Source organism: Sorex araneus, chromosome 2 (genome assembly GCF_027595985.1).
Source record: "Sorex araneus isolate mSorAra2 chromosome 2, mSorAra2.pri, whole genome shotgun sequence".
NCBI lineage: Eukaryota > Metazoa > Chordata > Mammalia > Eulipotyphla > Soricidae > Sorex > Sorex araneus.
This window is the reverse complement of record NC_073303.1, coordinates 6,428,845-6,441,468: the sequence shown is the minus strand read 5'-3', so window position 1 is coordinate 6,441,468 and position 12,624 is coordinate 6,428,845. Positions and strand designations below refer to the sequence as shown.

Sequence of the window (12,624 nt, the reverse complement as noted above, 5' to 3'; positions counted from 1 at the left end):
GTTAATCCGATTTCTTCTTCGTTTCTCAAAACGTTTTTCTACTAGAAGGAACCACAATTCCTGAAAGTATTTCCTGGGACAAAGCAAAAGAAAGCCTAGGACATTCTCCTGTCCCACATGTAAGAAAGTGCTCCAGTTAAGAAAGTAGACTCAAAAGAACTTGCAGACACATTGAACATTAAAATGCAAAAACGAGAAAAAGGGACCTAATCTAGCAGATGAAACAAGAATACTCTAGCCCGTATCGATAAGAAAGAAAAAATGAAGAGAATGGAAGTGCCTTATGTTTAAGTTAGTGCTCCCTGTGATCAAAATTGAATGCTCTGTAATGTTCTATAACGAGATTTTATATATATTGTCTTTGAAGATGTCATTGCACAGATATAGGAACTGTCAACATTCTGATATTAACTTATTATTTTAATGTATCTATTGAACAGAAGACATTTCAATATTTCTAATAGACCTTTGATAAGTCTTTTAGTACTGCGAAGTAATGAATTCCACTGAACTTTCACTATTGAACTGCGTGGTCAACTGAATTTTAAAGTCAGGCACCATTCAGAAATTTGCTTGAGTTTAGTCTCCTTTTCATTACAGAGATACTTTTATGAGATCTGTCATTCTTACTGTGTTAATTTTCTTACACCTGCTTACGATGAGTTTCCACTGAATTACATTTCAGCCATTTTGAAGTTTTTGGGAAACCAAAGAACGAAAAGAAGAGAAAAATGAGGATCCGTTTGAAACATTCTCTTTGGTTTGTGTTCTGAGTTGTGTCTATGTGAACTCGTTAGGTGGAAGGTTTTCCTGTTAATTCCTCACTTTGTTTCTCTCCAAAGTCTGTAAAATTCCTGGTGTCGGTGGAGAAATTCTATCCAATTTGCACCAATAGAAAACAATAAACTCTAAGTCTTTCTGGGTAGGCAAGGAAGTGTGTGGGACAACGTGAAAACACATTTAAAAGAAAGTTAAAAATGAATTGTTGCAAAGGAAAAGGAAGAACTTACCTTCTATAGGTGGCCGAAATAGCTCAGTTGGGAGAGCGTTAGACTGAAGATCTAAAGGTCCCTGGTTCAATCCCGGGTTTCGGCACATCAAGGCTTTTTTTTTTTTTTAAATCCTATTCAGTGGATTTCCCCTAAGGCAGTCAGCCCTAGGTGTAAACCAAGGACCCGAGGGTTCTATTCTAGGTCCAGGGGTTGCTGTTTTGAACACGCGCAAACTTTTCTCTCATGATCATCTAAATAATAGAGTGAGACAGATCACTCCTGGCCACCAAATTGCTTCTTCTCCTCCTGCGTGGTCCTCGGACTCCCTCTACCTCAATACCCCTTGCTCCAGACTCGAGGTGTCATCCTGCCCTACCCTCCCCCTTCCCCACCACCCCTGCACCCGAATTTGCCTGCCAATGGTCTCGTTTCCACTTCTCGGACCTTGTCCACCCGTGGCTCTCTCACCCGACCGCCGGAAGAGGAAGAGGACCTCTGATGGTCAAGATTCCTGCCCTGTCCGCCTTGTTTCTAACCCAGGGACGGCGAGGGACCCTGCAGTGTGTCTGCGTCCCTTCCCTCCACCTGGGAAGGTTGCTGGAGGTTGGCCTTGTCATTGAGCACCGCGTTAACGTCAACCTTTTCAAAGGCAAAGTTTTCTCCATCTCAGGACGGTTTAGCCGGCGAAGAGTCTCAGGGTCCGGGGCATCCCCAGCCCAGCCGCTCTCCTATCGCATCCCGAGGGGGGGCAGCTGCTGGGCGTCGCAGGGGCCCTGGGGGGGAAGGGGAGCTTCGACTTCAGAAAGAACGACGGCGCGCACCTGCACGGGCGCTCGCGGGAAACTTCCAGCAAGGGAGAAGCCCGCACACCTGTGCAGATCAGGAACCAAAAGCTCCCCTCAAGTTTCGGCCACAGGCCCCAAGCGGCCACGGTGCGGTGCGGGACCCCGTCCAGGGGCACCAGGGGCCAAACCGCAGGCTAAGTGGCGCTCCTGGGCGCGTCGCCCGCGGCCCTCGCGGCTGTTCTGCAAAGAGCCGCAGCGGCGCCGGGAGTTGCGGCGAGCCGCGACCGTCCCCGGGGCGGGGGCGCTCGGGGACCACCCCGGGTCTCTCCGCACCGGGCTCGGCCTCTCGGGGAGGCGGGGGAACCCCCCGTGCGCGGTTCTAGGAAGCTCCTGGCCGGCGGGGACAGCCTGGGACGGTGGCGGGACCCGGACCCCGGGGGAAAGACACGTCTGAGCGCTCAGGGCCTCTTGCAGAGAAGCTGCGACCCAGCGGGGACCCGAGCCCCGGGCGCCCGCGAGCGCTCCGCAACGCCCCGCAACGCCCCGCAACGCCCCGCAACGCCCCGCACGCCGCGGCGCCCCCGGAGGAAGTGCGCGACTTTCCGTTTGCCCGTCGGGTCCTCGAGAGGAAGCAGCCGTCTGCGGAGGCGGCGGCTGGGCTCCCCGGGGGTCCCCGGGGGTCCCGGAGGAAAGCGGCCGCGGCCCCGCCCGCCCTTGCCCGACGGCCGGGCCCTCCCGCAGCCGCGCCGGGCGGGGCAGGGAGCAAAGTCCGAGCCGGCCGCCCGCCCGCCGGCTGGCGCCGAGCCCCACCCAAAGGCAACGCCACGCGGAGGAACTTCTTGGTATATCGATTGACGCATTTTCACCGACGGTATAAAAAAAAAAAAAAAAACACCTGTTTCCACTCGACGCGGAACTAGGCCACAGCCCAGACGGGCTCCCCGAGAACGCAAACGCGGACGTCGCCCGCGGCGTGGCTCCGTGGCTTAGTTGGTTAAAGCGCCTGTCTAGTAAACAGGAGATCCTGGGTTCGAATCCCAGCGGGGCCTTTGTGTGCTTCCTAAAGCAGCCTTTTCTTTTTAGTAATTTACTTCTTGCTTGTCTTCAACATTCTGTTTTTACAGTCTTCCCCCCCTCCCCCGCCTATACACACACACACACACACACACACATTTGGGGCACAAGTAGTATCCAAACACTTTCTAAAGTGGAAGGGGTTTTGATTCATCTTTGCAACGCAAAACTTTGCAAGTCAGTAAGCAAGGCTCAGGACTGCAACGCTCATATACTACTAACATACCGGTGGACTGTTTGCAAAAACAAACCATATCTTCCCTCATGATTTTCTGTGCGGCTTTATTTAATTTAGGGAATTCCACTCCTGATTTCATGTAAGAGAGAGAGGAACAGAAAAAGAACCTGGGGTTTGGTATTAGACTCACCGTGTCCTGGAGATTGTAATTCTGCTATAATTCTGGGAGATGATAATTCAACTATAATTCAACTGAGGGTGGAAATGCATATATTTGACTCAAGAAATTTGTGAAAGCCTACTATGTATGTGGATTTTGTGCTCACCAGAGCCACCTATCTAATGTACCTGACCCAATGCTAAATAAACAAACATATAAGCAAGGAAATGGTGTCACTAAAGATAGTAAAATATAAAGCATTTTTTCTTTCTCGATCTCTTTGTGATGGTTTTTACATTCTCACTAATAGCAATTTAAAACTAAGATTATAAATGATCAGCATAGAATTTACTGACTGTCTTTATATTGTTTATTTTAAATCATGGGGAATTGTGTTTTAAGTAAGCATAAGACAGAACAAGAAAAACCAGACATAGAAGTTGCCCCGGGTGACCTTCGCTTTGTGCCCTACTAAGTTGTTCTATAGATGCCTGATTACAACACACAAACTCAGGAACACAATCACAGAATTTCCAAGCACTGACTTGTCAAAGGTCCTGGGCTGGCCAAACCCGAGACCTTAGAGCTGCAGTTTAACGTGTCCAAGTGCCCTGTTTCAAATCCTTGTCAGTGGCATTTCGGGCCATTTGTTTTTCAGTACCTAGATGTTTTCGGCTTCTCTTTCTCAAGAGATTTCATATTCTAAAGTGTTTTGTCTAATCCAATATATTTGACCACTCAGAAAAGTTTGAGTCCTATAGTCCTGCACGTACAGCATTAGGATCTAATTCCTGATTCCTGGAGGCACGAGTGGGCCCGTGCTGAGAGTGAGGGTCGGCGGGGAGTGTCTCGACCTCGCCACCTCCTGTTGGCTGACCCCAAGACAACTCAGGAGCTTAGGAAAACTGATGGCCACTTAATACCTCTACTGCAAACCACAACACCCAAAAGGGGAGAGAGAGAGAGAGAGAGAGAGAGAGAGAGAGAGAGAGAGAGAGAGAGAGAGAGAGAGAGAGAGAGAGAGAGCAAAAGGGAATGCCCTGCCACCACAGAGGCAGGGTGAGGTGAGAGGAGGACAGGGTGGGGGTGGTGGGAGGGATGCTGGGACCATTGGTGGTGGGAAATGGGCACTGGTGGAGGGATGGGCACTGGGCCACTATATGACTGAAATGTAAGCACAAAAGTTTGTAAGTCTGTAACTGTATCTCATGGTAATTCACTAATTTAAAAAAAAAGAAGAAAGAAAAGAAAACTGAAGAAAAAAAAGGAGGGAGGTATCATCTTTGGGTCCCTTATTAATTTTTTTTCTTGTTCACTTAATTTTTGTTCATGCGGATCCAAATTCTCTTTTCTGGTAATGATTTTGTGTGAGCAGGTTCTTCTCTCCTTCTATCTACTCTTCCCATAGTCCTTTCCCTTGGGTGATGTATAAGTATACTGTGTGCAAATAGGACAGCGATAAAAGGACTGCACCAGATTGTACGTAAGCAGGCAGCAAAAAAAAAAAAATGAGAAAAATGGGTCCAAGTCCATGTAGGTTGTTGGTGATCAGCTGAGAAACATATACGGAGATTCAGACAAGTGGTAAGTACACAATGAGGGCACAGACGCATTTCACTCTCTTAAATAAATTCCAAATAGTCTCTTGGAGCTACAGAGCTACACCTTGATATTAGTGCTGGTAGCTCTAACATTCAAAATCCCAGGAATCAGCAGGAGAAAGTTCCCTGAGATGGATTTCACTGGCTTTGAAATCACTAAACCGAGTCTTGTCTAACAGCCACCCTGAAGGGGTTGCTGGATTTCAGAGCAAACTGCTTTGCTTCTGCGCCTTGGACAGTCCCCACCCAACCTCAAAGTTATACACGACAGTTGAAAAGATTTATTGTAAGATCTGCTTACATATCACTGTCACTGTCACTGTCATCCTGTTGCTCATCGATTTGTTCGAGTGGGCACCAGTAACATCTCTCATTGTGAGACTTATTGTTACTGTTTTTGGCATATCCAATATGCCACGGGTAGCTTGCCAGGCTCTGCCTTTCGGGCGCAATACTTTTGGTAGCTTGCCGGGCTCTCTGAGAGGGGCGGAGAAATCGAACATGGGTCAGCCGCATGAAAGGCCACATCATTAAACTGGGAATCCTTCTTTTTTAAATTGAAAAGTTTATTTGCTTACTTGTCTTTCACACTGCCAAGTTCGACAGTGTCAAAATTGTTGTCGAGCGAATAAAAGTTTGGATCATAAACAATAGCATATCTAATTATTTATAGTATCTTTACTGTCAACCCATAGCTAATAGGGAGAATCAAAGATGGTTTTGATGTTAGGAAAATATTTATTGCGGCTGGAGAGATAGTACAGTGCACTGGGCACTTGCCTTGCATGCAGCCAACCCTGGCACCCCATAGGGCACCCACCGCAAGGAGAAATTCTTGAGTGCAGAGCCAGGAGTATACCCTGGGCTGGTGTGGCCCAAAATCCACAAAAAAAAAAAAGAAAAGAAAAGAAAAGCAGAAGAGTCAGAAATAATGGAAATACCTCCCCTTCCTCCTGACCTTTGCCTCGTCTCCAAACACTAAGGAATGAGTCCTTCTTCGTGTGTCGTGTTAAAGTAGGTCTGGTCATGGATGGAGAGGAAAGAACAAATACCTGGTCCTCAGAGAGATCACGTGGATCCCCTGGAGGCAGAAGATGTTGTTTAACGGTGTTATCTCGAGAGAGACCTGACCATTCTAGCCATTCATTAAGCCACTGGTGCCCGGTGGTCCTTCTCTCGTGACCATCCGCGCTTTCCTGTGTTAACAGGCCCACCCAGCCAGCCTACGGCAACCCCGGGTCTTAGGGCGAAACTTGTTTCCAGGCAAGGCCCCTATCAGCTCGGGTTGTTGGTAACTGAGTAAACGTGCTCTTCTCGCACCCACCTGTCTCTCTGCAGTTTGGGATTTTGAGCAGCAGCCGACTAGACCGGGATTCAGGAACAGATTTTGGTGAGCCCCAGGGCGCTCCTGCACCCCAGGAGGCTGATGCGGGCGGGCACTGGGAGTTGTGATGGGTGCGGCTGTTGACAACCTATTCAGACTCCCAGCCAGGGTCAGACCCGCCTGTCTTAAGGACTCTCCTGTTTCTCCTCTTCACAGCGCCCATTGCCCTAAGTTGGGGGAGGAAGAGGAGCTTCAGCTTGGACCGACTTCCCAGCAACAAGTCCAGGTAAGTCCCTGTGCTTACAATCTGAAGTTTTCCGCGCTGGCAGCCTGGGCTTTTGTCATTTGGAACGCCCTTGGGTCACTTGCGGTACTGGGAGGTGTGGGACAAGGCTTTGGAACCTCTAGCAGGCTTGTCGGTGAGAGGGTTTGTGTTTGGAGGAATTCCCTTTGTGCTTGATTTCGACGTTTGTCTTGGCTGTCTTGCTGAAAGTGGGTAGATCTGTCTCTGCCGGGTCTAACAATGTGCCAACAGCCCTGGGCCGAAGAACAGAAGGCTGATCTCAACCGTGAGGCCGCCTGCCCTGTGTGTGTGCTGGTGTCTGCAGAGCGATGTCCCTTGAGGAAATCACTAAACTGGGACACAGTTTTGCAGCTCGAGTTATTTGGTCAAAGATCTAGCACATGGAGATAAAAATATCTTATGTCTTGGCTTTTCTGTGGTTACGTGGCAAAGATTCTTCTCGTAACAGTCCCAGAGGATGGTACGGAGGTGTGAAAGACGCCATCCCTTTGCAGGAAGGAAAACACAGGCAGAAAGAGACGAAGAGGGCAGGAAGTGTAAATCCTTCTGTTCCTACTGCCCTGGCCCTCGCACCCTAAATAACAAATCCACCAAGAGGAGGTGATCGCAGGCTTCCTCCACCAAATGTAGGGGGGTCTAGGAGGGTTTTCCCAGTGAGCCCCCAACAGGCACCAGGTGTAGCAGGGAGCTGGGGTAAGGCAGTCTCCTCTGCCGGAGCTCCCCGCGGCAGACTCGGAGTCAAGGACCGCCAGCAGAAGAGGATTGTTGTCGCCGCTCATCTCTGCCTCACGCCTATTACATGGGAAGATCCAAACCCAGCTTGTCATAAAGGTCCCTAAAGAATGGCCGATTTAATCTTTGCTACTTGCCTCTCATCGCCTTGCACGAGCTTGCTAAGGCAATAAGCAAGCAGAACACTTCCACCAGGAAGGTTCCCACGGGACACCTTACTCTGGAAACCATCCTCTCAGCCCCCAGAGAAGGGAAGAATGAACTGGAAGGAGTGAGTTCTTCCAGGGCTCCAAGAGGGGTATGGAAACCAAAGAACCTGGATAAGATTTTTTTAAGACTTCTGAATCCTAAAGTGGGTCTGTGAGGCACACCGAGCCTACCACCCCGCCTGCTATTGATCCGGAGGCCTCGAGAGGACCTGAACATCCAAGCTCCAGGGGACAATGTGCCAAAGACATTAAAAGGAAGCTCAGTGCAGCGTAAGGGAATATGTCAGGACTCATTGTGGGTTTGTGGACATCGCCTTAAGGTTTCTAATGCTAGAGAAGAAATAATACACAGACCAACTGCAATCCCGGGAGAAAGCAGCGCACAGGATGATTCATGGTGGGCCCAGAAAGAGATGAAGGGAATGTCCTTGAATAAGGATGAATGTGCCTATTATATTAAAAAAAGTGGGAAAAATAGATGTCCCAAGCTGAAAGGGGGAAGGAAAAAAAATAGAAGTTGCGGGTGGGTGCAATTGTACAGCAGGTAGGGGTTTTGCCTTGCACGCAACTCACCCGGGTCCCATTCCCAGCATTCCGGAAGGTCCCCCAGCACTGCCAGGAATAATTCCTGAGTGCAGCGTCTAGAGTAACCCCTGAGCATCATCAGGTGTGAGCCAAATAAACCAAATAAATAAATAAAGATATCCAGTGTCAATCAGTAACAAGTCTCACAAGGGAGACGTTACTGGTGCCCACTTGGGCAAATCAATGAGCATTGGGATGACAGGGATCCAGTGATCCAGTGATCCAGTGTCAATCAGCTTCATCAATGGCTGAATAAATAGCAGTACTCCTACATTTAAAAAGAAGAAGAAGAAGAAGAAGAAGAAGAAGAAGAAGAAGAAGAAGAAGAAGAAGAAGAAGAAGAAGAAGAAGGAGAAGGAGAAGGAGAAGGAGAAGGAGAAGGAGAAGGAGAAGGAGAAGGAGAAGGAGAAGGAGAGGAAGAGGAAGAAGAAGAAGAAGAAGAAGAAGAAGAAGAAGAAGAAGAAGAAGAAGAAGAAGAAGAAGAAGAAGAAGAAGAAGAAGAAGAAGAAGAAGAAGAAGCAGCTAAAAAAAAAGGAAGTGAGGATCAAATTTGTGACTGACATAAATAGAGAGGTCCAAGGATTCTGGCTGACCCACTCAGGTCAATTTTAATTGCCCTATGGGAGCCCTGGGTAAATTTACAGTGGGGAACCAAATAACGAGCTTCTTTTGTTTTGTTTTATTTTTTGTTTATTTTGTTTTGGGACCACACCTGTCAATGTTCAGGGGTTACTCCTCATTCTGCAATTCAGAAATTACTCCTGGTGGTGCTTGGGGGACCTACCCACTGCACTATCTCTCCAACCCAAATGATTAATTCCTTAGTAGCACCAGTGCTAATTACTCTGTTTTGAACACAAAATTGACTAAAAACAGTAACATACCTTACCGGCTACTAGAGTTACCAATAGACCACACACACACACACACACACACACACACACACACACACACACACACACACAATGTTTTTTACAATTTATAGAAGAACGTCAGTGGGGTAGGGGAGAGATGGGGTTGGGCGCTGCATATTAGACACACTTTTTTAATATGTCAAAAGGTCCTGTGCCGTTCTTGGAGTGAGACTGACTCCATAAATAAACTGTTCCCAGCAGATAGGGCATTTGCCTTGCATGCAGTCAACTCAGGTTCATATCCAGTATCCCATATGCCTGCAGCGATTCCTGAGTGCTGAGTCGGGCCCCTGAGCATCACCAGGGCGTGGCCCCTAAACAAAACAAATAAAACCAAATGAGATGTTCAAGTTACATTCTCCCTTGAAGGGCAATAGCTGTATCTACAGGTACCACCGGAAAATGCGCTGTATTTTCAAAGACTGCACACACAGCCCGGAAAGTGAGAGGAGGAACGCTTGCCTCGGGAGATCAGCCGGAGGGTGAGTGTCTCTGCCGAGCCAGGGGTCTCTGGGAAGGGCTAAGCATGACCACAGATCACTGTCAAGCTAAAAGAATGATCAAGTCTTCCCCCAAAGAGACAATACTCCTGGAAGAGAGAGGCTCCCAGTGGTATATAACCCATTTTGCAAAAGGTTTTGAAATTTGGACTCATTTCACCATGATGCCTGTTCCCCTACAAGGCACCCATATTGCCAGCAAAAAAAGAAAAAGGTTTGTGCAGGATGTAAGAGTCATTTAATAGTTCATGATATGCATCTTCTGCCTGACCCGTATGCTTCACTGATGACTTTTCCAGGAGACTCAGGCCGCTTCTCATGCTAGACTTAAAACACACCTTCTTCAACATACTCAGAAGGGAAAAAGCACAGTTAGGTCTGAATGACAGAAATTTTGCCATTGAATTGTAATATATATATATATATATATATATATATATATTTCTATGAGTGACAAAGACCACAGTACTGTTGAACAATCCTTCCTCAAAGATTTCAGAACTTTTCAACCATTTGAGGGGAGGTAATGACTAAACATCTCAGAGCCCTACAATCTAGGGTAATCTTTTATCATAACTGAATGATCTATTTCTTGGCCAATCCGGCTATGAACTATTTAGAAAATATCACTCAGGTACTAAAACACTGGTATTCTGTAGGCATGAGATATCGCCCTCAAAAGGGCAGATCTGAAAGGGAAACATAACTGCCTTAGGATTGAAAGTAAGATAAGGAAAAAGGAGTTTATGGCTTATTGTAAGCAGACAAGACAGAACCACAGGTCAGCCCACCGGGAGCCAAGAGTTTCATGAGAAAGGCTGAATTTTATGTCTAAATTCCAAACTTTGAACTTACTGCAAAGTCCCTTAAAAAGACCCTAAGTGTGGCTGGAGATAGTACAGAGGAGAGCTGCTCGTCTTGCCAACGCTGGTTCAATCCCCGGCAACCCATATGGTCCCCCAAACCCGCCCAGGGTGATTCCTGGGCACAAAGTCAGGACTAAAGCCTGAGCACCGTGGGAGAGGCCCAAGACCACACCCCCCTAAAAAATTTTTATGAGGTCTTTTTTTTGGGGGGGACGCTTTTTGGGTCACACTCAGCGATGCTCTGCAGTAACCCAGTAATTCCTGGCTCTCAGGAATTACTCCTGCCAGTGCTCGAGGGACCATATGGGATGCCGGGGATTGAACCTGGATCGGCTGTGTGCAAGGCAAAGGCAAACACCCTCCCTGCTGTACTATTGCTCTGGCCCCCCCAAATAAAAAAACAATTTTAAATACCTTAAAAGGAATAAACTGAATTTTTCACTTGCTCAACTGAATACGCAAAAACTTTCCACATCATCAAAGAAAAATTAACATCATCTATTACACTAGGTTTTCCAAATCTCTTGAGGCCCTTTAAATTACATGACCGTGTGACACACATGTGCTGCCTGTGCCCAGGTGCTGCTGCTGCTGCATGTGGTGCCCACGTCTCCCCTCTTGAGATGTTGACTTTCATATGTAGCGCTGGATTGTGTACCAGGGCACTCTCTCCACTAAGAGCCCACATTCTATCTACCTCTCTACCCAAAACCCCAAATAAAACCTCTTTTAACTTGTAAAGAAATGTATGTAATCTTGAAAAGTAAGTCATGGGGTAAGGAGTACTTTTCCAGATGTTTAGGACAATGTAATTTCTGATTGCATGTATCTCTAAGCCAGTGAAAGATTCTACAAAAACATAGATTTCCGCTCTCTCCCCCCATGTTCTTTTATTCCCCTTGGATTTGGGGTCAAACCTGGCAGTGCTCAGGCTTCCCCCCTGGCTCTGAACTCAGGGTTCACTCCTGGCAGGGCTTAAGAGATCACTTGTGGCGCCAGGAATTGAACCTGGGTCAGCGGGTCAGCTGAATGCAAGGCCAGCGTCCTGCCTGCTGTACTGTCCCTCCAACCCAGACCCCAGCCTTCCGTGGTGGCTTCCACATGGGATGTTCTCCAAGAGGCCAACAATTCACTTTGGGACAGCGGGTAGCAGAGTTTATATCCCACCCACTGTTGATTCTTCTGGAGCAGAAAAGCGCATACTAACTCATTGTAGAATGGTCAGGAAATCACTAGGATCCTGTCCAAACTCTGTTGGACAATTCCAACGCCGTCTTGAGGACTGCGGCAGCATTAGACCCAGCAGAGGAAGGAGGAAGACGCCCGGGCAGTGTACCCGGAAGAGGACTGCAGCCTCGGACACTGCCCAGACTCGTCTCACAGGCCTGGACTAATCCTGCCTGGGATTCATTCACCTTGGGACCCTGAGTCAGTACTGGACCGGCAGCACTCACCTGCGTCTTACTTTGGTTTGGGTTCGGACCCTTGGCAATGCAGGCAGGAGTCTTTTCCCCAAGCTCAGGGTGAGCCATGGAGAAAATTTGATTAAACTTGGGACATTGGGCCTGGTCTCTTCAGGCTTTACAAAGGCCTTATGAGTCTCAAATTCAGGTTCAAGATCACATGAACTTATGGTCTTGGCACTGCTGGTCTGCGGTGTTATTGGTTTTGTTTTTTTCCACTTCTTTTGTGCTTCTTGGCAAAGCACATGTTCCTTGGGGATTTGGGGTCCACCCATAGAAGAGACTCTTAGTTTTCCGATCCATCCTCCTCCTGCCCTCCCTCTCCTCCCTCTCCTCCTCCTCCTCCTCCTCCTCCTCCTCCTCCTCCTCCTCCTCCTCCTCCTCCTCCTCCTCCTCCTCCTCCTTCTTCTTCTTCTTCTTCTTCTTCTTCTTCTTCTTCTTCTTCTTCTTCTTCTTCTTCTTCTTCTTCTTCTTCTTCTTCTTCTTCTCTCTTCCTCCTCTCTTCCCTCTCCTCCTTCCCCCGTTACTCCTATCTCTGAGCTCAGGGATCACTCCTGGTGGGTCATATGGGATACCAGAAATCAAACCTGGATCAGTAAAAGATTAGTCTGTATTCAGACTCCACATATGCCTTCATGATACTGTATGCCCGCGGTATGTATAATCTGAATCAGCCATCCATGAGGACATCAGGTTTCCCTGGAAATCTTCACCCTTGTAAAAACTGTGTTGCTTTCCATGGGAGTAGTCATCATGCATCACCCAAGGCATCAGACATTGAATTTCTGATAACCAGAGGGAACCAGGCTGCTGACGAGGCTGCCAAACAAGCTCTCAACAGCCTGGACATGTAAGGAGCTTGGATTCTGCCTCCGGCTTTGAAAGTTTCAGTTCCATTACTCTGAGCAGTGTGCCCAGCAGTGAAGAGTTTTCCAAC

General features: G+C 47.9%; 2 non-coding genes across 2 annotated transcripts; both read left to right on the top strand.

Moving 5' to 3' along the window:
- The first annotated feature begins 1,022 nt into the window (after nucleotides 1–1,022).
- TRNAF-GAA (transfer RNA phenylalanine (anticodon GAA)) lies at nucleotides 1,023–1,095 on the top strand. The gene has a single exon. It is a non-coding gene; the product is annotated as a tRNA-Phe (tRNA).
- Nucleotides 1,096–2,752: 1,657 nt separating this feature from the next.
- On the top strand, nucleotides 2,753–2,826 carry TRNAT-AGU (transfer RNA threonine (anticodon AGU)). Its single transcript has one exon. It is a non-coding gene; the product is annotated as a tRNA-Thr (tRNA).
- Nucleotides 2,827–12,624: the final 9,798 nt, after the last annotated feature.